Raw genomic sequence first — 25,920 nt, 5'->3', positions numbered from 1 at the left:
GTAGAAACTATAATAGGAAAGATTTAATTTTAAAACTCTCTTTTAAAATCATGAGGATGGTTTCATAAAAGAAAAGTTTATCAAAAAATTAAAATCTTCCTTTTAACTACAAATAAGGAAAGATATCAAACCTTTCACTTAATCTTTTGTAGAAAGCTATAAAAGGAAAGATTTAAATTTTAAACTCTCTTTTAAAATCATGGCTTCCACATAAGAAAAATTTTAAAAAATAAAATCCCTTTTATTTTATTTTGGCTGGCCACCTAAGCTTGGGTTCAAGCTAGGGCCGGCCACCCAATGGAACCAACTCACCTTAGTTTGGCCGACCCTAGCTTGGGCTCCAAGCTAGGCTTGGCAGGCCGCCTTAAGGTGGGCAAGAAGGTGGGTATGAGTGGGTATAATATTTTATAAATAAGAGGCTACGATAGGGACCGAGAGGAGGAATTGGTTTTGGTCTCCCGATGAGCTTGAGCTTCTCGTGTTCGCCCCGAACACCCAACTCGAGTTCATCAATAAGAACTCATTCCACTAAAGAGTTATTATTGAACTACCGTACCAATCTCATATTACTATATGTGCTCCTTCTTATCATGAGTGTGTTAATCTCCCTGTGTTTAAGATGTCGAATGTCCACTAATTAAATGAGTCACTGACAACTCACTTTAATTAATTTCTTAGTCCAAGAGTAGTACCACTCAACCTTATTATCATGTCGGACTAAGTCCACCTGCAGGGTTTAACATGACAATCCTTATGAGCTCCTCTTGGGGACATTATCAACCTAGATTTCCAGGACACAGTTTCCTTCTATAATCAACAACACACATTATAAATAATATCATTTCCCAACTTATCGGGCATATTGATTTATCGAACTAAATCGCACCCTTTGATAAATCAAAGAAATAAATATTAAGTATATGTGCTTGTTATTATATTAGGATTAAGAGCACACACTTTTATAATAACAGAGGTATTGTTCTTTTATTTTGTCAGTATAAAAAGGAACTACCTCAAATGGTCCAGCTCAATACACTCTGAGTGTACTAGTGTAATTTATCAGTCAAGATAAACTAATACCTAATTACACTACGACTATTCCAATGGTTTGTTCCTATCCATCTTAGTCGTGAGCTACTATTTATAATTTATAAGGAACTGATAACATAATATTTTGTGTGTGACACCACACACCATGTTATCTACAATATAAATTAATTGAACAACTACACTTAGCATATAAATCTAGACATTTGACCAATGTGATTCTTTATTTATAAATAAATGTTTATACAAAAGCTAGGCTTTTAGTATACATTCCAACAATTCTTTACTGTACCAAAATTCCGACATTATAGTTGTTGTCCACCGAAAGCGATCAACGGTCGCGGATCTTGGAGCAGGAGTCCCCCAAGGCTCCGAACCAAGTAAATAACTTGTGTTCGTGTGTTGCTTTCCTTTACTATTTCCGCTGCGTTATTCCGATACGTTTTAATCCGAAACGAGTGAAAGCCACGAGCGCTATTCACCCCCCTCTAGCGCATCTCGATCCAACAATTGGTATCAGAGCGGGGTAGCTTTGATTTGGTGCAACCACCAATCAAGCATTCTTTTCGTGGTGCTTTTCAATTTTCGGAGTCGATTGGAATTAGCATAATTGTTACATTCTGATCTAGTTCTTTTCGTAATCGTATTCTTTTCTCGAAGTTGGTGCAACACCACTCGAGAACACAATTTATTCTTATTTCCATACCGCACTACTAATCCAGGACCAAGTCCTGGGACATCTTTTTTTTTTTTTTTTTGCATATCCTCTAAATGGCCCAACAAGAATGCTACAACACTGTTCGTCCCCGCTCTTCACCGAAGAAGACTTCGGCTACTGGAAGGGCAGAATAGAGAACTTCTTAAAGATCCAGTTCGAGATGTGGATGATCGTCAAGACTGGATTCGAACTACCGATTGATGAAGACGGCAAACCAACACCTTGCGAGAACTGGGATCCAGTACTGATCAAGAAGGTGGAAGCAAATGTCAGAGCAACTTGCACCCTCCAGTGTGGACTAACAAGAGGAACTCAACCGCATCGGCCCTTTTCCAGCGCCAAGGAGTTGTGGGAGAAGTTGATCGAACTTCATGAAGGAACATCCGACACCAAAGTAAGTAAAAGGGACTTAATATTTAATAAATTATATAATATTAAATTACAGAAAGGCGAGACAGCTACCCAATTCCACGCCTGGATACAAGACCTACTCAACGGGCTTCATGCGATCGGGCAAAAGGTAGACAATCGGGACATCATCAGGTATTCCTTGAACGTCTTTCCGAGAAATACCTTGTGGGCATCCATGGTAGATGCCTACAAGGTTTCTAAGGACCTCTCCTCTATTAAATTAGATGAGTTGTTTGCTGAGTTTAAGCTTCACGAACAGATTAACTCACATCCGACCGAGAAAGGTTTGGCTTTGATTGCAGGTACAGGAAGAGCACGCGAGTCAAGATCAAAGCGCAGAACCGAACCCGAGCCAGAAGAAGAACCGGATTCGGACGATAACGACGACGAGCTCACAGCCGAACTCGTCAACCTAGTGAGGAAACTCTACAAGAAAAAGAAAGGCTTCAACAAGAAGGACCTCAAGAAGGTAATTCAAGCCAAGGTAAAGTTCGAGGTAACATGCTACGGGTGCAATCAGAAGGGGCACGTCAAGACGAACTGCCCAAACCAGAAAGATCCAAAGAAACCATGGAGGAAGAAAGGTCTGAAGGCAACCTGGGACGAGTCTTCATTAGAAGAATCCGACGATGAAGAATTCGAGCAAGCAAGCCTTCTCGCACTGACGGCTCGAGACTACACCAACGAATCTGGAAGTGAGGACGAATCGGAAGCCGAGTCCGAGAGAAGCCACGGATCCGTATCCGTTTCCGAAGGGCCAAATACCGCTGTAAGTAGAAATCATCTTTATAATTTAATTAATTATTTAATGCGTAAATTAGCTAAGTCTAATGTTCGGGTCAAGTCGCTTCTAAAGAGGTAACATCTCTTAAAGAAGCGACTAATATCGAATCTTTGATTGAATCTGTTAAGACTGGAACCTCAACTCAAGTCCAAAATCTTGAGGAAGAGAATTCCAGCCTGAAAATTCAAATCAAATATTTGAAGACTACATTGGAACGGTTTACACTGGGTTCCAAGAATCTTGACTTGATTCTTGGAAAACAGAAATCCGTATACAATCGATCCGGACTAGGATTTAAAGCAAAAAAAAATTTTCGTCCATATTTATCGCTTATTAACAGACCAAACAGTAAGATAGTCCAAGCATAAGTTCCCAAGTCCAAACCTGGTCAATCAAGTTGGGCTTGGCCAATATTAGGTTCCCAAGGATCAAGTACATTACCTTAATAGACCATATCGAGGCTATGATCTAGGGGGAGCAAATAGGGAAAATATCCTGATAAAAAGATAAACCATTAAAGGAATATAACTCAAATCTAATTTATAAAATTAAATAAGAATATATATAATTATCAATAATATAGGGGGAGGCTCCGGAATAGCTAGCACCTCCAAAACTAACCTACCCGGCAGGGTAATTAGAACTAATTGGAAAAGGGAACAAGTTTAACTTGACCTATGGTACTGGTGAAATTTTGGATGATAGTACGTTAGAGAAGTTTAGTCTATGCATGTCTAGGAAGATATGACTTCAACCTGGTGCATTTGGCCAAGTGGAACTAACCAAAGCTACTTTTCATGGATCCTAACCAGTTAGACCAAGGTTTTGTATTAAGTTCGATAGGACTATTTGGAAAACCTCGAAGGAATGGTTACTTTAATGATGTCCAAGTGACTCACCATAGCTCAGAAGTTTATCCAAAGAATGCTTATTTGTTGAGCCTAAAACTAAATCTGAATCTAACACAAAGTTAACCCAAACCCTATAATTGAACTCAATTCATCTCACAAAATTATAGGATTCCTTGATTTAAAATTTAGATCGGGTGAGATGACTAAGGATTAAAAATCAAACAATTAAAACAAATCAAATTAAATTAATAATTAAAAATCAAATTAAATTAATAATTAAAAATCAAATTAAATTAAATCAAATTAATAATTAAAACAAATCAAATTAAAAATTAAATTAAATTAAAAAAATAAAAATATATATATATATATAAAAACTTATTTAAAAACTCTCTTAAAAACTTATTTAGAAGTTCTTTTAAAAACCTAGATTAAGTGATTAAGGAGCCAACTTCAATCAAACTATCTATTCCATCAAATAGATTCCAACTCAAATACTTTCTGTGTAGGAATTGGATCAATGAATGTTGGATAGTGGATGCTTCAGACATATGACTGGAGATAGATTGAAGTTCACAAAGCTCAAGTTAAAGAATTTAGGATCAGTTGCATTCGACAACAACGGTAAACTTAAGGTAATCGGAAGAGGTGACATCGAACTCAGCTCCGATTTCATTATACGAAAAGTATTATTAGTTGAAAATTTTAACTTTAACTTACTCAGCATCAGTCAATTATGTGATAGTGGCTACTCAGTGAACTTTACCAAGTCTGGGTGTATAGTTAAAAATGTCGATAACCCTGAAATCATACTTAAGGGCATTAGGAGAAATAATGTTTACATAATTAACCTTCCAACGTCCTCAATAAAGTGTTTCCTAACACAACAAGAGGAAACTGAGTTGTGGCACAGGAGACTGGGTCACACTCATACTAGACTCATTTCAAAAATGAGTCAAAATGGTCTAGTCAGACTGCCCAAATTAAAATTTATTGAAAATTCAACTTGTGATGCTTGTCAACAAGGTAAACAAACCAAGTCAAACCATAAGCTAACCAATCTAAACAGAACTACTTCAATACTTGAGCTCCTTCACCTTGACTTGTTTGATTCACACGAGCCAAGTCACTAAGCAAAAACCAATATTGATTAGTAATAATCGATGACTACACAAGATTTACTTGGGTAAAATTCATAAAAATTAAAGACGAAACTTTTGAAGTGTTCAAAATTTTCTGTAAATTAAAAGAAAATGAAAAAGACACACAGATAAAAAAAATAAGAACTGACCATGGGGGAGAATTTGAAAATCATAATTTTATTGAATTTTGTGAAACTAATGGATATCAACATGAATATTTTTGTCCTAGAACCCCCAACAAAATGGTCTAGTAGAATGTAAAAATAGAACCCTACAAGAAGCATCTAGAACCATGTTAAACGAATACAAATTATCCAACCAATTCTGGGATGAAGCAATTAACACAGTCTGTTATATACAAAATAGGATTTTAATTAACAAATTTCAGACTAAAACACCCTATGAAATATACTATAATAAAATTCCTAATTTAAACTATTTAAAAGTCTTCGGGTGTAAAGTATTCATCTTAAACACTAAAGACTACTTAGGAAAATTTTCATCAAAAACAACCCCAGGAATATTTTTAGGGTACTCAACAACCAGTAGGGCATATAGAGTTTAAAAAAAAATACCCTAAAAGTTGAAGAAACAATGAATGTAATATTTGATGAAGAAAATAAACTACCCGATATAAGAAATGAAAATACAGAAAATGTTAACTCAAGAAATACAGAAGATGATGACAGAATTCAACCTGAACCTAATGAATTTGAAGAACCAATTCCTAACCCAAATGTAAGACCAACAAGAACAATCACCAATCACCCATTTGACCAAATTTTGGATGATCCAACTCTAGGAGTCAGAACTAGGTCATCTTACAGGAACCTAAGCCAAATAGCCCTGATTTCTAAAATTAAACAAAAAACTATAGATGAAGCCCTACCAGACCCAGACTGGACCTTAGCAATGCAAGAAGAATTGGCCCAATTTGAAAGAAACCAAGTCTGGGAACTAGTATCTAGACCCATTAACAAGACAATAATTGACACAAAATGGGTTTTCATGAACAAATTAAATTATCAGGGTGAAATAGTTAGAAATAAAGCAAGATTAGTAGCCAAAGGGTTCAACCAAGTAAAAGGGTTAGACTATGATGAAACCTACGCCCCTGTAGCCAGACTTGAATCAATTAGGATGCTGCTGTCCTATGCAGCACATAAAGGATTCAAGCTCTATCAAATGGATGCAAAGTCCGCTTTCCTAAATGGATTTATTAAAAAAAGAAGTGTATGTTAGTCAACCCCCAGGATTTGAAGACATAGAACATCCAACCCATGTCCTTAGACTAAAAAAGGCCTTGTACGGACTAAAACAAGCACCTAGGGCTTAGTATGAGCGTTTATCTAACTATTTAATATCAAAAGGGTTTCACCAGGGTCAAATAGATCCAACTCTTTTGTAAAAACCTTAGAAAATAACATTTTTATTACACAAATTTATATAGACGATATAATATTTGGGTCAATCAACTCAAAATTTCTAAAAGAATTTACAAAACTAATGGAAAATGAATTTGAAATGAGTCTTGTAGGGAACTTAATTTCTTCTTAGGATTACAAATTAAGCAAACAAAAGATGGAATTTACATTTTTCAAACAAAATATGCTAAGGAGTTAATTAAAAAATTTGGAATGGAAACTCAAAGATTATTAATACACCAATGGCTACCAACATTAAAATTGATTCAGACTTAGAAGGAAAACCAGTAGACTTGAAATACTATTGAAGTGAGGTAGGAAGTCTACTGTACCTAACTGCAAGTCAACCAGACATTCTTTTTGCAGTAGGTATGTGCGCAAGATATCAATCTTGCGCAAAAGAGTCACACTTAACTCATGTTAAAAGAATACTTAGATATATTAAGGGAACCCTAAATGTAGGACTATGTGTTGGACCCCGTGGTAGTTTTGATGTGATCAACCAAGTTGGTTAGGTCCTGCTTTGTGTTTGATTCCAGTGTCTAAGTGTGCAGGAACTTAGGAGCGCAGTAAGTCGAGCGGAAGACGCAGCTAGCGAGAAGGACGGCACGGGAAGGGAGCCGACGAGCTCGGTGCGTCCGAAGGATGAGAGAACTGCGGAAGAGTACACTGGTGGGCGAGAAAAACGTGCACGGCGTTCGAGGGACGTTAAGCCGGGGAGGAAGACTATTCGAGGAGAAGGCCGGGAATTGGGTTCGGGTGAGCCCTATTTCGGTTGGCCGCAATCACCCAAAAGAACGGAGCTTCGGAAGCCAAAGCGAAGAAGAAAAGGAGTCAAAAGAGGTTGAAAATTACTGTAGCAGGAAGTTACTGTAGCAGGAACTTGAAGGCGCCTTAAACATGCATTGAAGGCGCCTTGGACCCTCGGGATAGAATTTCCAGAGGCTATTTAAAGGCCCCTGGAGCTAGGAATTAAAGAACAACTCAAGCAATCAATCGTGTAGTCATTTCTAGCAATAGTTCTAAGCTTCCAAAGTGTAAAAGGCTTCTCCGCCTTCAATAAAGGAGATTCTTTTTAGTGCGCTTCTCATTGCCCTGGATTAACAACCTCCTTGGTTGTAACCAGGTTAAATTCATGTCTTCTATTTAATTTCTATTTCTTTATTTGTTATTATTTTACTATTGCTTTTCTGAGTTGAAATCCGAGGAGGGTATAGTTTATTTTTTGTTTTCAGCAATTCACCCCCCTCTTGCCGACCTCCGCTGCACCTATAAGTGGTATCAGAGCCTGATCGCCTCAGAAGGACTAACCGCCAACTGAAGCACTACGATCAAGACGATGGCCGGAGCGAACATTCATCCCCCGAAGTTCGACGGAGACTTCGCCATATGGAAGCGCAAAATGGAGGTATTTTTCAAAACTGAATTTGACATTCTTTTAATAATGAAATATGGCTATGCAGTTCCGAAAGATAAGGAGGAAAATACCTGGACGAAAAAGGAGTAAGCAGATTTCGTCGCCAACGGAAAGGCTGAGTTCCACCTACTCAGCGTTCTGCCGCCTAAGGAGGTAAATCGGATCGGAAGCTACGACTCCGGGAAAGATCTCTGGGAAAATTTTCTGGAGCTTCACGAAGGTACCTCCGAAGCAAAGCTAGCGAGGCGCGACATCCTCCGGACCCAGTTGATGAACCTCCGGATGAACTAAGGCGAGAAGGTAGCGCAACTCCAAGCGAGGATCAAATAGCTGATTACTCAACTCAACAACCTTGGAGAAGAAGTAACGAACTGGGACTCAATCCGGTACGCGCTCAACGCTTTCCCGAGAACTCCAGAGTGGGTCTCCTTAGTAGATGCGTACTATATCTCTAAGGAGTTCGAGGTAAGTACTCTAGAACAACTGTTTTCCACTTTTGAACTTCACGAATCTCGAGTTTCAGAGCCCAATGGAATAGAGAAGACCAGTCAGAACATTGCCTTAAAGGCAAAAATGAACAGTTCTGACTCCGAAGCCTCGGTCGACGAATCAGAAGCGGCACTACTGGTAAAACGCTTTAATAAATTTTTTAGTACTAATAAGTTTAGATCGCAGAGGCATCAATGAAAGAAAAGAACGATTCGGTGCTACAACTGCAACGAAGAAGGGCATATCAAAGAGGACTGCCCAAAATTGAAGAGCAAACGGAAGGATAAGGAAAGGAGCAAGAATCCAGCTCGACCCAAACACAACCTAAAGGCCACGTGGGATGATTCGTCGTCCTCCGAATCAGAAGTTGAAGAATTCTCGGGGATAGCACTGATGGTCAACCATCAACTAGAAGAAACGTCTAGCTCAGAGATGAGCATCGATGAAGGGGGAGGAACATCATAAGAGGAAAGCTGCAGTGAAGACTCACCGAGTCAGTTAAGTCAGGTATGTAATCTAACCTCGACTCAGTCTTTTCGCTTTATTAAATCTCTTTCTAAAGAATTATTCGAATTAGAAAAAGAGAATAAAGAATTGAAAATGAAATTAACAAAAGCATGTCCACTTGAAATGTACGATAGTATAAAATCAGAAAATGATAAATTAAAATCAGAAATTGAAAAATTGAAATCTGCTGCATGCTTAAATCATTTTCCAAAATCAAAACTAAGGATTTATGGTAGATTAAATTGGTACATTAGAAACCATCAGGGTCAACTTAGAAAAGTGCCCAAGTATTATGTACCCCCTAAATTTTTTACTAATCCTGTAGGAAGGAATCTTTATTGGGTTCCAAAATCTTTGCTGGTTTAAATTTCTCTTTTTGTTAAAAGCTTACAATGAGAAAATTAAACATTGAAATTCTTTATGGAAGCTTTGTCTAAGGAAGTGGTTGTTGCTCCAATAACCAAGAAGGCCTAGTGCCTCGCCACGACCTGGAAGCTAAAATATTGAAAGAAAATGTTTAATTAACTTTCTGAAAAAGCATTAAACAAGAATTAAATAATGCTTTGAAAGTTTTTTTAAACACGTTTGCAAATTTCTAAAAAAAAAATCGATTTTGACTTAGAAATTATTGTGAAAAATTCATTTGACTTGAAATCTCTTGAAAATAAAAAAAAAAAAAATATTTGACTTAGAAATTTTTTTTGAGTTATCACCCCGTTTTTGCTGTGATCAAAGGGGGAGAGAAAGGTTACAAGTTAAGGAGAAAGGTACAAGTTAAGGGGAGTTAGAAAGTTTAAAATTTTAATATTTTTTTTTAAATGTGTTGCAATTTTATTTATTGCAAAATTTATGATTTACATGCTAGTTTAGTAATTTTTTCTTTAAAATTACTTTTTGTGTCTGTTTTAACCCTAACTTGAACTTGGGTTGATGCACATCAAAAAGGGGGAGATTGTTGGACCCCGTGGTAGTTTTGATGTGATCAACCAAGTTGGTTAGGTCCTGCTTTGTGTTTGATCCCTGTGTCTAAGTGTGCAGGAACTTAGGAGCACAGGAAGTCGAGCGGAAGACGCAGCTAGCGAGAAGGACGGCATGGGAAGGGAGCCGACGAGCTCGGTGCGTCCGAAGGATGAGAGAGCTGCGGAAGAGTACACCGGTGGGCGAGAAGAACGTGCACGACGTTCGAGGGACGTTAAACCGGGGAGGAAGACTGCTCGAGGAGAAGGCCGGGAATTGGGTTCGGGTGAGCCCTATTTCGGTTGGTCGCAATCACCCAAAAGAACGGAGCTTCGGAAGCCAAAGCGAAGAAGAAAAGGAGTCAAAAGAGGTTGGAAATTACTGTAGCAGGAACTTGAAGGCGCCTTAAACATGCATTAAAGGCGCCTTCAACATTGAAGGCGCCTTCAACATTGAAGGCGCCTTCAACATTGAAGGCGCCTTCAACATTGAAGGCGCCTTCATTGCTTGTTGAAGGCGCCTTGAGCCAGGTCAGAATGACCGTTCGAGCACCGGATAGAATTCTATCCACTTACCGAGCTGGAGGCGCCTTGGACCTTGTTGGAGGCGCCTTGGACCCTCGGGATAGAATTTCCAGAGGCTATTTAAAGGCCCCTAAAGCTAGGAATTAAAGAACAACTCAAACAATCAATCGTGTAGCCATTCCTAGCAATAGTTCTAAGCTTCCAAAGTGTAAAAGGCTTCTCCGCCTTCAGTAAAGGAGATTCTTTTTAGTGCGCTTCTCATTGCCCTGGATTAACAACCTCCTTGGTTGTAACCAGGTTAAATTTCTGTCTTCTGTTTAATTTCTATTTCTTTATTTGTTATTATTTTACTATTGCTTTTCTGAGTTGAAATCCGAGGACGGTATAGTTTATTTTTTGCTTTCAACAATTCACCCCCCTCTTGCCGGCCTCCGTTGCACCTACAAGTCTATGGTACCCTAGGACTTGCACTCTTGATCTAACTGGCTATTCTGACTCAGATTATGCCGGGTGCAAGCTAGATAGAAAAAGCACAAGTGGTAGCTGTCAATTTCTAGGTCAGTGCCTAGTAAGTTGGTCAAGCAGAAAGCAACATTGTGTTGCCCTTTCAACCACTGAAGCTGAGTACATAACCCTAAGAGAATGTGCATCTCAACTATTATGGATGATGCATACCTTAAAAGACTACCAATTAAAATATCAGAACACTAAAATTTCAATTGACAACATAAGTTCAATTAATCTAACCAAAAACCCAATTCACCACTCAAGAACTAAACATATAGAAGTAAAACACCATTTTGTAAGGGATCACGTAGCTAGGGGTGATATTGTACTTAACTATGTTGAGCCCAAATCAAACCTAGCTGACATATTCACAAAGCCCTTACCTGAACTTTAGTTCAGTGCACTTAAAAGACAAATAGGAATGTGCTTAGTAGAATAGACCTTATGCTTGGTTCTTGCATCCTTCAAAATTTTAGAAAAAAAATGTTTTCAAAATCTTAATTTGATTAGACTTTCAAAATTTGGACTTAGCCTAGGCACTAACCCTAGAAATCATGTTCCTCTAGTTTTAGCCAGAGCATCTCACAAACACCCTAGGCTTAACTTGCTTGTGTTTGAAAGAAACTTAGAATGACGTGAGATGCATAGGGTACAGCCTAGACTTCAGAATGCTTATTTCTGTGCATCGCAGTAAGTCTGGGCGTTAAAACCAACATTACATTAATCAAGTTAAGTTATCCAGACCTAGTGGATCAATTGACTTAACTTGACTAACCAAGTGAAAGTTGTTACCCCCTAGGTAATCAGCTAGTAGCTAAAGGGTTAGACATGCGGTCAAGAGAATTACGTGATTAATTTTTAAGTTACTCATGCTTGGACTTTAGGACTTCTTGAACTTATGTAAAAATGGCCTTAGTTGCAACTTTATAAGCTTATTTTTTCTCAACAGCCTTTTAAAACCTAGTATGTTTCAAATCACTTTACCAAATATTGTTTTTAAATTAACCTTATCTAGCAATTTAGCTAAGTATTTTTTAGCTTTTTCAAAAAAAAAAAAAAGATTTCCAAATTTAACTAAATGTTTTGAAGTGTTTTCTTTGTTAAGTATTTTCCAACTTCAATTCTTTTTACAAAAAGCTTTCTACACTAAGTAATCTTTTAACCTCTTTCAAAATTTAGCTAAATACTTTTTCTTTCTCTTTTAAGTAAGTATTTTTCAAAGGTTTTTTAATTTTTGTTCAAAAAGCTTTTCGAAATAAAGACAATATCTTTTAAGGCTTTAAGAATTTAAGGAAATATTTTTTTAACAAAGCCGTTCAAATTAAGCATTTTATAAGCTTACCCACCTTTTCAATATTTCTTCGAATTTAGTTGAGCTACTTTTCAAAGAAAAAATAATTTTTGGCTAAAGTCATTTTTCAAACTTAATCAAGAATATTAAAAGTTAAAAGCTTCATTAAGCTAAAAAGTTTTACAATAATATTAACTCCTAAAAGCTAAATTGTTAAAGCCTTTATCCTTTCTAAATATTTTTTGAAAAGTTAAAAACAAGCTAAGGTCATTGATCACTATTCCTTGTAATTCCCGCTTATTTTGATATATGGCAAAGAAGGAGAGTAGGGAAAAATTCAAAATTCAAAATTTAAATTAAAAAGAGCTCTTATTAAGGGGGAGCCTTACATCGTTAAAAGTTTAAGTATGCTTTAGCTTAAGTTATGTTTGCACTTAAATTTATTCACTTAAGCTTGTTTATGTTTCTTACTTAAACTTTGAAGATCGTTTATGCATCTATTTTACTTAACTTTGAATTTAAGTTGTCATAATCAAAAAGGGTGAGATTGTTGGTGTGGGAAGCATCCGACGATCGAACTCAAGTTTTGATAATGGCAAAAGAATCAAAGTTAAGCTTATTTGTGATTTAACATGTCTGATGGAGATTGTAGGGAAGTCCTAAGTGTTCTTGGGTAAAAGTCCTAGCTGCGGTTAGGCAAGGTGAAAACCCTAGGGGGTGGTAACCCTAGGTCCTAGGGGGTGATAACCCTAGGTGAAGGAAAATCCTAAGGGGGGTAACCTTAGGTCCTAGGGGACGGTAACCCTAGGTGGAGGAAAATCCTAAGGGCGGGTAACCTTAGGTCCTAGAGAGTGGTAACCCTAGGTGGAGAAAAACCCTAGGTGGAGAAAAACCCTAGGTCCTAGGGGGTGGTCACCCTAGGCAAAAAGTCCTGTCGGTCTGGAGGACCGGACTGGCATCAGGTAATCTCTCCTGAAAGGAGTAGGTGAGGACGCGTTCCCCGGAAGAGGGAACAGTAGGCGTCAGGTCGACCTAGGATTTCCGGTCGGAAATATGAAGTCAGACCCGGACAGTCCGACGACTGTCAAACTTTATATTTATGATATTATGTGCTAACTTTGTGTTACAGGGTGTCTTTTGGACTAACGTATCTTGCAGGTACAAAGGATCAACCTTAAGCCTCGGATGAACAGTATCCGAGGCGCCTCCATGGAGCTTGGAGGCGCCTCGGGTGCAAAGGATAGAGCCTGCACGCGGCAGAGCAGGAGGCACCTCAGACTGAGTTGGAGGCGCCTTGGACCGCAGATTGGAGGCGCCTTGGACTGGCATGGAGGCGCCTTCAAGTGGATCAGAGGAGAAGTTTTCAGCGCTGATCCACGCGGCTGACTCGGCATGCTGGAGGCGTCTTAGATGGTGTTTGAGGCGCCTCAAGCAGTGTATAAAAGGAGGTTTCGAGCAGCAGGTTTTGATCATCAATTGCAAAGTGTTCTTCCTTCCTGTGCTGCTTAAGAAACGCCCTGGCTAAGCTACGACAAGTTTCCGACGACCCAAAGCTACAATTTTTCACTTAGTGTTGTCGGTATACTTTATTTCAGTTCACTTTATTGTAATTCTTTACTGTACCAAAATTCCGACATTATAGTTGTTGTCCACCGAAAGCGATCAACGATCGTAGGCCTTGGAGTAGGAGTCGCCCAAGGTTTCGAACCAAGTAAATAACTTGTGTTCGTGTGTTGCTTTCCTTTACTATTTCCGTTGCGTTATTCCGATACGTTTTAATCCAAAACGAGTGAAAGCCACGAGCACTATTCACCCCCCCCCCCTTCTAGCGCATCTCGATCCAACAAACAATACTCTGATGGAAGTTATTCTCAATACCGAAGAATATGTATCAAAGTAATCAAGGTCTTCTTGTTCTAGATGGTTGACTCCAAATTGGTGATTAGTCAAGCCTTATACTCATCATCTTGTCATTAACCTTTAATTACAATCTAGTCTTGTACTTATCAATCATGCCATCTTGTTTAATTTTCTTCTTGAATATCCATTTGCAACCGAGTGGTTTATTTCCAAGAGAAAGAGCCACAAATTCCCAAGTGTGGTTGTGCAAGATAGAGTCAATTTCAGATACAATTGACTCTTTCTATTGAGGTCCCTCAGGACTGCTTCTAAATAACTTTAGGGATCACTTTCCAAATGAAAGTGATAAAATACGTTCTAAAGAACTTTTCCACTCGAGATCTTTTACTTCGTTTGAGCTCAACCTCAACAGGTTTATCAGCTTCTTTTTCTTATGGTTTCAATGGCAATTTGGAAGAACTCGTTTCCTTTCGGGTCTTATATGGAAATACATGTTCGAAGAAAAGGTATTTCTCGATTCAATAATCGAGTTCTTGTGTATCCGATATTTGAGATTCAAACACAAGGAACCTGTAGGCACTATTATTATGAGCATATCCAAGAACTATGCAATCAACAGTCTTTGGTCCTATCTTAATCCGTTTCGGATCAAGAATCAACACTTTGACAAGGTACACCCCCACACTCACAAGTATTTGTAGAATGGTTGTCTGCTAGTCCACAGCTCATAAGGGCTCTTTTCTATTTTTTTGGAGGCATATAATTTAAAAGGTGAGATTCAAACACAAGGAACCTGTAGGCACTGCTTGGTCCTATCTTAATTCTCTTTGGATTAGGAACCAACACTTTGGCAAGACACTCCCACACTCACAAATATTTGTAGGATGGTTGTCTTTCGGTCCACAACTCATAAGGGTGGTTTTTTTTCTATTTTCTTTCGGGACACTTTATCTAAAAGGTAATTAGCCGTTAGTACAGCTTCCCCCAACATTTGCTCTAATAGTCCAGAACTCAGCAAAAGAGCATTCATCATCTCTTTTAGAGTATGATTCTTTCGCTCAACAATACCATTTTGCTGAAGAGAATAGGGAGCTGTTGTTTCGTGTTTGATCCCGTGTTTAGCACATAACTCAGCGAACAGTGATATATATTCACCGCCTTGGTCACTTCTAACCACTTTAATTTTCTTATTAAGTTGATTTTCAACTTCATTTTTATAGATAAATTTCTCTATAGCTTCATCCTTATTTTAGAGAAAATACACAACCATATTTTTTGTGATCATCTACAAAAGTGATAAAGTACTTATTCCTACCACGTATCAATGTACTTTTAAGGTTGCACAAGTCAATGTGAGTTAGGCCGAGTGGTTTAGTACTTTTTTCAACATATTGAAAGGATGACCTTGTCATTTTTGCTTCAACACAAATCTTACACTTGTGTTTCGGATTAAGGTGGAATGTAGGTATGCTTTGCATGTTAACTAATATACGCAATACATCATAGTTAACATGTCATAGTCTGCCATGCCACAAACTGAAGGACTCGAGCAAATACATAGAAGAGTTTTCAATTTTATCTTAGGCCGAATGGACATTTCATTGATCTTAAACAACTCATTATTTGCATAGTCTCTTCCTATAAACATTCCATGTTTGGACAACACAACCCACTCAAATACAATCTGGAACCCATACTTGCTGAGAAGCAATCCAAATACTAAATTCTTTCGAATCTCTAGAACATACAACACTTTGTTCAAAGTCAGCTCCTTGCCTGATGTTATCTTCAACACCACTTTCCCTTAGCCCATTATGTCTGAAGTTGTTAAATTCCACGTGAACAACTTATCCCCATCTTTGACTTCTTCAGAGTTATGGAGCAGTTCCTTACTGCAGCAGACCTGTCTGGTGGCATCAGTATCGATCTACCATTATCGCAGATTGAAACCTATCAGGTTTACTTCAGAGACAATGGCACAGAGGTCCATGTTTGGTTCCTCATTCAGGTTGGCTTCCTGCTTCTTCTTTGGCTTTTTGTATTCCTAAGCTTTGTGATAACTCGATCACTAGCACTTCCTAGAGAATTTTTTCTTGAAACTAGCTCCTCTAGGTGTCATCTTGGAAGATTTGGGGTTCTTCCGTTTCAAGATTTGACCATGCTCGACTACGTGGACTTTTCCAGTAGCCTAAGAGAACCGTTTTCTCTGAACTCTTGTTGTCTTCCTCAATGTGAAGTCTAATAATGAGTTCTTTCACATTCATCTCCTTTCATTTATTCTTTAGGTAATTTTTGAAGTCTTTCCAACCGTAAAGCAACTTTTCAATGATTGCTGTCACCTGGAAGGTTTCACTCAATATCATGTCTTCTGAGTGAGTCTCCTGCAAGATCACTTGAAGCTCCTGGACTTAACTGATCACCGATTTAGAGTCAAGCATATTGTAGTTTAGAAAGCGTCTAACAATGAGCTTTTTGGCCCTAGCATCCTCCGATTTATATTTCTTATCCATGAATCGGCAAGACAATTAAGGATATAGTTTCGACATAGGAATTCAAATTGGTTCCATTTGTCCACTATAGTGATGATTTTCATATCACTTACACCCTCAGCAAACTTGGGAGGTTCCTCGTGTTGGAACCCCAAGGTTGTTTTTGGTGTGATCAACCAAGTTAGGTTATGCCCTTTTATGTTCTGATCCCTATGTCTAAGTGTACAGGAGCTTAGGAGCACAGGAAGTCGAGCGGAAGACACAGCTAGCGAGAAGGACGGCACAGGAGAGAGCCGACGGGCTAGGTGCGTCCGAGGGACGAGATGTAGCGAAAGAATACACTGGTGGACGAGAAAGACATGTGCGACGTTCGAGGGACAAGAAGCCGGAGCATAAGCCTGCTCGAGGAGAAGACCAGAAATTGGGTTTGGATGAGCCATATTTCGGTTGGCCGCAATCACCCAGGCGATCAGAGCAGCAGCGGAGCAGAGAGAGGTTGTAAAGACTGCTGGAGGCGCCCTCAACAAGGGTTGAAGGCACCTCTAAGGCGCACCCGCACCTCCACCACCTTCAGGCCGAAGGCGCCCTCCATAAGCATGGAAGGCGCCCTCCATGAGTATGGAAGGCGCCTTCGGTCAGTCAAAATAGCCGTTTACAGTGGATAAAGTCTTATCCATTGCACTTTGCTGGAGGCACCTCAAGTTACGGATAAGATTTTCCAGAGGCTATAAAAAGACTCCTGGACCTAGGAAATAGATAACAATTTGTATATTTACTTTCCTAGTCTTTTCTGAGCTTTCAGTGTGTGTAAAAGACTTCTCTGCCTTCAATGAAGTAGATTCTTAGTGAGCTTTCTACTGCCTTGGATTAACAACCATCTAGGTTGTAACCAACTAATTCTTGGCCTTTTACTGATTTTATTTAAGTTGTTATTTCTGTTTTTTAATTGCATTACTAATCTGAGTCCAAGGATTGAGAAAGGTTTATTTTAGTGTTTCAGACAACTCAACCCTCTCCAGTCGGCCGACCCGGACCAACAAGTAGTATTAAAGCCTAACAGCTTCAGGAGGACTAACTGCCGAATGAAGCAAACGAGATGGCCAGACCAAGCATCTAACCACCAAAATTCAAGGGAGAATTCGTGAGCTGAAAAAATAAAATGAAGGTATTCTTTAAAATTAACTTTGAATTATTTTTAATAATGCAATTTGGTTTTGAAGCACCCGAAGGCAAGGAAAAGTATCAATGGACGAAGAAGAAACAAGCCGACTTCGTGGCAAACGACAATGCCGAGTTTCATCTGCTTAGTGTTCTACTGTCACAAGAAGTCAACTGGAATGGCGCTTACAAGTTTGCCAAGGAGCTTTGGGAAAAATTCCTGGAACTACACGAAGAAACCTCAGAGGCGAAACTTACAAGATAAGGCCTACTTCGCAACCAAATCACCAACATTCGATTAGAAGAAGACGAAATCGTTGCACATCTTCACTCGCGAATTAAGGAGCTTATCACCGGACTATCGAATCTCGAAGAAAAGGTAAGCAACTGAGATTCGCTAAGGTACACACTTAACGCATTCCCTAGAAATAAGGAATGGGCATCACTGTCACCCTCCTCTTTGCTGGATCAGCATCACGGTAGCTCTGAAATCTTTCACTATGTGGCTACAGATCTGGATTCAGGGTAAGTATCAGATTGGTAGAGATCTTTGTAGCAAGCTGGTTTCTATTTTTGTTTAGAGGGTTGTGTTTTGTTAATTGCCAGTGTTTGTAGCTTCGGCCAATATTTTTCACCGGCGATCCATGGCTCTGGTCATCGTGTTCTGGTAATTAGTCCTTCGATTATGAGCTCATCACTTTGGAATTGAGTAAGTTGTGGAGGTAATTTTGAATACGAACTAGATTTAATTCTAGTTGTGGAATGGTTAGGAGTTCTAATTCTATTTAGTTAATGATCTGTTGCTTGGGTGGATATAAATTTTTATCAGATTTTGTTGGATGCATGGTTGATGTTAGGATCATTGATTTGTTGTGGATGAATTGAGTATGTATTGATCTTAGAAGATAACAATGATTAAATTGATTAACTCATGAGTAGGATTGAAGTGAAGGAAATCATGGATTGAGTTAAACCTAATTGGATTAATGAATTAGGTTAATTATTTCGATTAGAGTTTTCCCTAATTAGATTAGGGATTTATCTAGCTAATTAATTCATATGTAGTTAGCTAAATATATTATGTGATCTGCAGGACTTTGATTCGAGACGAGGGTTTCAACGTAGGATTTCTGGTCATGATCTTCTTTTGAGACGGGTACTTCTGACTTATCGCTTTAATATAATCATTTTAGATATGCATAATATTATATAGCTAGTAGCAATAATTATGCTTGCATCTGCTTTGGTATGTCACTATTTCGTTCTTGTAGTATGCCTATAATTTTATCTATTATGTATCCATGCTTATATCTCTTGATTATTGTCATGTGTACCTTAGTTCCTAGAGGAAGTGACACACTAGGCTTCACTAAGTATAGGACTAGTTTTTTTTCTAGATTTTATTATCTGGCATGTGTACTTAGATCTATGATACCTAGGTCATAGTATGATTTATTTTCCTGTTTGGTACATATTATGTGGAGGTGATTATGGTTAGGATTTACATGCTTAGTGTCATGCACCATCTTGCATGATTGCATGCTGTGCGATTGTCGGCTCTATTATTGTTGAGCACATCGCCAGTTACATGATCTGCACACACAACCACTCATGGGTTAGTGGTACATCAGGCAGGGTGTGTGCAGTTTGCTCTGTCAGTGCTCCGTTGGTCTACTCATGGGTAGTATGACGTAGCGTGGTAGCATGTCAGGGATCCCTCCTTTGGACTGTCTCAGGAAGATGAGAACATTGCACTCCCCCACTCTGTTTGGGATAGGAGGATAGGTGTACTCCGACAGCATCCTGTCCACTCGGTCACTCAGGAGCAGTGATGGCAGAGTGCACAATTGTCATAGCCCTACCCACTCGGTCTCACCATCACGTGTGAGATGGCTGACTGGCGTCAGGAGTGACACATGTCATTTTGCATCATTTTGTATGATTGCATTTATTGCTTGTGTTTGTTGCATATTGTATGCTGCATTTGTTTGGTTGCATATGATTGACATGCATACAGGTGACATTTTATATCTGGTCTGGTGACCCATATATTCAGATAGGAGGTTCTGGTGAGTACAGTTTCTTCAGCCCTTTTTAGTCTGCATTTCTTACTTTGTTCAGGAAACTGTACCGCATGATTATTACTGTTAGTTATATCTTATTATGTATGTCTATCTGGTATCCACTGGGTTCTTGGACTTACCTCGTTGATATATTTTTTTTTCAGATACCAGCTAGAGGTATGTGGAGTCGCTTAGAATATCCTGTCTGCAGGTCCTACGTCGCATCCAAAGACCACTTCGAGTTTTGTTTATGCTTTACTTGTATTTGGTATTTAGTGTATTTGGTGGTTTTGTTGTTTTGCTGTGTGGTGTAAGCCTAGCCGGCTAGCAGTCTCGTTTTTGGTTTGTAATGATTTTCTATCATTTTCTGCTATGTTTTTTGTTTATGTACATCCGAGTGGGCTGTTTAATATATATATAACTGCGTGGTTGTGAATATTTTGTTCCAGCCGAGTGGGCTGAGTATAAACTGCGTGATTGTGTATATATTCCAGCTGTATGTGGCTGATGTATATTTTGTATGTATGTATGTCTCAGATTGTCACCCGTACAGGGGTGATGTTGTCGAAATTTTTTCTGGCAGGGACTACTTGGGGTGTGACAACACGAAGGAACCTCGGAGGTGAAACTTGTAAGACGGGACCTACTTCACAACCAAATCACCAACCTTCGATTAGAAGAAGATGAAATCGTTGCACACCTTCACTCACGGATTAAGGAGCTCATCACTAGACTTTCGAATCTCGGAGAAAAGGTAAGCAACTAAGATTCGCTAAGGTACACACTTAACACATTCCCTAGAAATAAAGAATGAGCATCATTAGTAGATGCGTATTATATCTCTAAGGATCTAGAATCTGTTACCTTAGAAGAGTTATTTTCAATATTTGAAGTCCACGAAACGAGATGTGCAGATCCGAAGATGGAGCTGAAGCACAACATTGCCCTTAACGCAAAGATGGACGAACAAGATACAGAATCATCTCTCGACGACAACGAAACGGTAATGATTGTAAGACAATTTAAGAAATTACTTAAATCTAGAAAATCTAACCATCCGCAAGGTTGAAAGAGAAGAATAATCAGATGCTACCGCTGCAATGAAGAAGGACACGTTAAAGACAACTACCCTAAGTTAAAGATCAACGAAAAGGACAAAGGCAAGAACAAGAAGCCCGTCCAAAAGAACAAATACAAGACCCTAAAGGCGACGTGGGACGAAACGTCGTCCGAATCAGAGGTTGAAGCTTTTTCCCGACTTGCGTTGATAGCAAGTCATCAAGAAGATAGCTCATCCGAAATGATTATCGAGAGCATCGATGAAGGGAGAGCATCAACATAAGAAAGCAACAGTTCAGAGGGAGCTACGGACAACGAGATCGACAAGGTAAGTCAGGTACGATCTCTTCCACCTGATAAATTGTTTAAATCTGTGAAATTATTAACTAAAGATTGTTGCAAACTTGAAAAAGAAAACAAAGAATTAAAAATAATTTTAACCAAATTTTGTCTGTTAGAAGATTTTGAAAAATTAAAAATTGAAAATGATAAATTGAGGACACAAGTTGAAAACTTGAAAAATCATACATGTTCAACTGTTCAAACTCAAAATTTTAAAGACTAAGCTAGTACCTTAGATTTCACAGGGGTCAAATTAAAAAAAAATACCCAAAAGTTACGTACCTCCAAAATCTTTGATTAATCCTGTAAGAAGGAACCTATATTGGGTTCTAAAAACTTGTATAAATTCAAAGTAAAATTGGATTTAGAGCTTTCAAATAGAAGATTAAATATTTGAATTCTTTAAGTGACTTTGTCTAGAAGTGGTTGATGATCCAATAACCAAGAAAGCCTAGTGCTTTACCAGAGCCTGGAAGGCATTTACTGAATTGAATATTTAATTGACAAACTGATAAACATGAAATAGTTAATTAAAGCATTAGTTGTCAATGATTTAACATTTATTTTTTCTTCTTGGCTTGCAAATTTCACTTAGAATTTTTTTTTCTGTTGCAAATTTTACTTAAAAATTTCTTTTTACTTATAAGTTACTTAGAAATTAAGCTTTCCTTATATTTTTTTCTTTGCCCTTAGATTTTTTGTTTACCCTAATTTTTTATGTGATCAAAGGGGGAGAAGGGAAGGTTAAGTCTAAGGGGAGGTAGTAGTTAAATTTAAAGTTAACAATCTTTTAGCACTTTCATGTATATTTACAATTTTATTATCTTTACTTGGTATTGCAATTTTATTATCTCTACTTGATGGTTGGTTTACCCTAACTTAACTTGGACTGCTCACATCAAAAAAAATGGGAAGATTGTTGGAACCCCAAGGTTATTTTTGGTGTGATCGACTAAGTTAGGTTAGGTCTTGTTATGCTTTGATCCCTGTGTCTAAGTGTGCAGGAGCTTAGGAGCACAGGAAGTCGAGCGGAAGACGTGGCTATAGGAGAGAGTCGACGGGCTCGGTGCGTCCGAGAGATGAGATGTTGCGGAAGAGTACAACGGTGGACGAGAAGGACTTGCGCGACATTCGAGGGATGAAAAGCCGAAGCGGAAGCCTGCTCGAGGAGAAGGTTGGAAATTAGGTTCAGGTGATCCCTATTTCGGTTGGCCGCAATCACCTAGGCGATCGGAACAGTAGCAGAGCAGAGAGAGATTGTAAAGACTGCTGGAGGCGCCCTCAACAAGGGTTGAAGGCGCCTTCAAGGTGTGCTCACACCTCCACCACCTTCAGGCGGAAGGCGCCTTCCATGCTGGATTACACCCTCCATAAGTATGGAAGGCACCTTCGGCCAGTCAAAATAGTCATTCGCAGTGGATAAAGTCTTATCCGCCGCGCCTCGCTGGAGGCGCCCTCAAGCTACGGATAAGATTTTTCAAGGGCTATAAAAAGACCCCTGGACCTAGGAAATATATAACAATTTGTGTATTAACTTTCCTAGTTTTTTCTGAGCTTTCAATGTGTGTAAAAGGTTTCTCCGTCTTTAGTGAAGGAGATTCTTAATCATCTTTCTACTGCCTTGGATTAACAACCATTTAGGTTGTAACCAAGTAATTCTTAGCCTTTTACTGATTTTATTTAAGTTGCTATTTTTGTTTTTTAATTGCATCACTAATCTGAGTCCAAGGATCGAGAAAGGTTTATTTTAGTGTTTTAGGTAACTCAACCCTCTCAAGTCGACCAACCCGGACCAACACCTCGGTCAAGATCCGTGCTAGGTTCAGCATAGTCGAGAACATCTTCTGCTGCTACCGATTGAAGTTCAACCCAGTGAACTTCTCTAGCTTTTCTCATAATTGATTGGAACATTTCCAATCGGGGCGGAGGAGGGCGACACATGTTGAGTCTATTGCATCTCAACATCTTCTGCTGCCATCTCAATAGAATGAATCTATTTTAAGATTGTTGGATCTTTATCCACAATCTGTCGAAGGGATAGAGATTTCTTATAAGTCAAGATGACTTGAACTGATTATCTCAAGTTGTCGGCCTGACTAAGTTGGTCGATCGTCGACTTCGCCTAAGTTGCCCCAGTCCAAGTGGGAGTGGGAATTTGCCGAGTTGTCGATTCGCCAAGTTACCAAGTCGGTAAGTGCTTCGAGTGTTGAGTCAATGAAGCTGATGTCGAAGGCTTGAGACGAACGTCGACCAAATCCGAAACCTGAGTCCGAGTTGCGTGAGGGGCATCACCCGAGAATAAAGACATCTAGTCCTGCAGCGAGACAGTCTCCTAAAAATAGATTCGTCCCCTACGGCGATGCTATGAGATCACGATTGGACATCTATTTTCTAAAATAAAACAACGAGACCATGAATACAACCTAACACATGTTGTCATGATGAATTGTACATATATCTAAATGCTATAATGGATATCTACCGAGTGAAAAATTTCACCACAGAATGAACGAGGAAGAAATGATAGAATCTAGTGGAATTCTCTTTTTCTTTACCTTCTATTAGTGTTTTTCCCTCTTAGTCTCCGTTGCTTGTTCTGTACAAGTTTATTTATAAGAAGCTCCTATCCATGACCGAACCACTTTCAAACATGCAAGCAAGGCACATGGAGAAGCAAATACACGTAGCATGCAAAAAACAAGGCAAATGCATGGGACACGTGGAGTCGTGTATTAGGACAAACATTCATTGAATAATGGTCCAGAAGATCTTATCTCGTGGCTTGACCCTCAATCAGGATCCGTTACGTACAATCACGTTCCCACAAAAACCCTGATTCAGTAATTCTAAATTCGCACCCCTCTGTATTTTAGTCCAGTCTTAAAGTCACAATTTTCGATGCGGGACTAATAACCCACAAATCTGTGTTTTCATTCCCATTTTCCCAACATATAGCAGGTTAGCAGCAAGATTTTCTTGGACGCATGAATATAAAGAATCAGAACAATAACAATCAAGCAGCCACAGTCTGATGGGAGGAGTCAAAGCTAAAAAAACTTATAAAAGAAAAACAAAGACAAACGTTCTGATACCTGCAATTGGCCACTGCCGCCGCTTCGTCGCCGCCAATCAGCGAAGAATTAGGGTCTGTTTGTGAGAAGTGCGGCAAGGGGAGGCAAGTGTCTGTTAGGGAGGAAGTGCGGCCAGAGGTGATAAGGTTTGATAAAGGAAGGGGAGGGTGAATAAAGAGAAGGGCAATTTGAACTGTGTTCGAACGGTTAAAGAAAGGAAAGGAGGATTATTTTATATATCATAGGGGATACTAAAAGATTTCCTTTCATTTTCAATTCTATACTCATTTTAAAATATTAATGTTGGTACACGAAGTCGGTAAAAGGAGAAAGATGAATTATCTGCAAATAAAAAAAAAATCCCTCTCATTCTAAAATAGTAATAATAAATTAAAATGAATAACATAAAAGAGAGAAATGAACTCAACAATTTAAGTTGGTTACAACCAAAATAGTTGTTAATCCAAGACGATTGAACAACGCACTATGAATCTCCTTATCTGAAGGTAGAGAAACCTTTTACACACTTAAAGAGCTCAGGAGTTGTTAGAAAATTGAATACAGAGTTGAATGAATAATCCATATCTCTAGGGGCCTTTATATAGCTCTTGGAAATCCTATCTTGAGTCCTGAAGGCGTCTCCAAAGAGGTTGAGGGCACCTCTAAGGGGATGAGCGAATAAAACTTTATCTGCTCGCAAACAACAATGTTGACCCAGTTGAGGGCGCTCTCAAGGACATTGAGGGTGCCCTCAATGCTATTTAAGGCGCCCTCAATGTTGTTGAGGGCGCCCTCAAGTTGATGAGGGCGGAGGCACCTTAATGACTGTTGAGGGCGCCTCTAGTTGCTTTTCCAGTACTTCTTCGTCTTCACTTTAGCTTCCAAAGTTTCGATTGTTTGGGTGATCGCAGCCAACCGAAATATGGCTAACCCGAATCCAATTTTCGACCTTCTCCTCAAGCAGGCTTCTGCCCCGGCTTCTCATCCCGTGAACGTCACGCACGTTCTTCTCATCCACCGGTGTACTCTTTCGCAGCTCTTTCATCCTTCGGATGCACCGAGCCCGTCTGCTCCTTTACCGTGTTGTCCTTCTCGCTAGCTGCGTCTTCCGCTCGACTTCCTGTGCTCCTAAGCTCCTGCACACTTAGACACGAGGATAAAAAATAAACAAGACCTAACCTAACTTGGTTGATCACATCAAAACAACCACGGGGTCCAACACCACGCTCTAATCTTTCCTTTCTGCTTCTTCTTCTTCCTCGGAGTTCTGACTTGAACGTCAGAGGACCAAACTAGGGACACTCTCCCTGGTTTTGTCTTTAACGTTCCCCTCATCTATCTCTATGGTGTGCGCAGGAGCTCGTTTCCAGCTTCGGGGTCTTCTACTTCTTCCAGTCAACGCATCCTCTCGCCATGTCACCGGCCTACTTAACATCCCAACTTTCGGACGGGATCGTCTATTAAAAAAGGTACATTAATATGATGCATGTTATTTGTAGTGTTGCACGTGATATTATTTTAGTTGATGAGACATGAAAGAGTAACTACTATATGAAGAGAAATACTAGAATTGGAAAAAAAAATATTTAGGCTTAATAAAGTAAAGTTAAAATATATGAAATTTAAGTTTAATAGTAATAAATATAACAAGATAAGTATTAAGACATGACGAGTTATTTGTAATTGAAAGTTTTAAGTATATCTAGCTTCATTTTTATAAGAAGACAGAGAGGTTCATAGAAATTTACATGGGATATAAATAGGATGGTTAAAATAAAGGAGAGTGTTTAGTAACCTTTGTGAACGTAA

General features: G+C 39.0%; 1 protein-coding gene across 3 annotated transcripts in view; it reads right to left on the bottom strand.

Moving 5' to 3' along the window:
• LOC122007082 (protein-tyrosine sulfotransferase-like) overlaps window positions 1-24,310 on the bottom strand; it is a 58,759-nt gene extending 34,449 nt beyond the window's left edge. For 2 of the 3 annotated variants that reach the window (XM_042562852.1, XM_042562851.1), the window contains exon 1: window positions 24,133-24,290. The gene's annotated coding sequence lies outside the window, so the exon portion shown is untranslated. Of the gene's footprint in view, window positions 1-24,132 lie in introns of all 3 variants that reach the window. The other variant, XM_042562850.1, reaches the window with a different exon arrangement.
• Window positions 24,311-25,920: the final 1,610 nt, after the last annotated feature.

This window comes from Zingiber officinale, chromosome 7B (genome assembly GCF_018446385.1).
Source record: "Zingiber officinale cultivar Zhangliang chromosome 7B, Zo_v1.1, whole genome shotgun sequence".
Lineage (NCBI taxonomy): Eukaryota > Viridiplantae > Streptophyta > Magnoliopsida > Zingiberales > Zingiberaceae > Zingiber > Zingiber officinale.
This window is presented reverse-complemented; position numbering and strand designations above follow the sequence as displayed.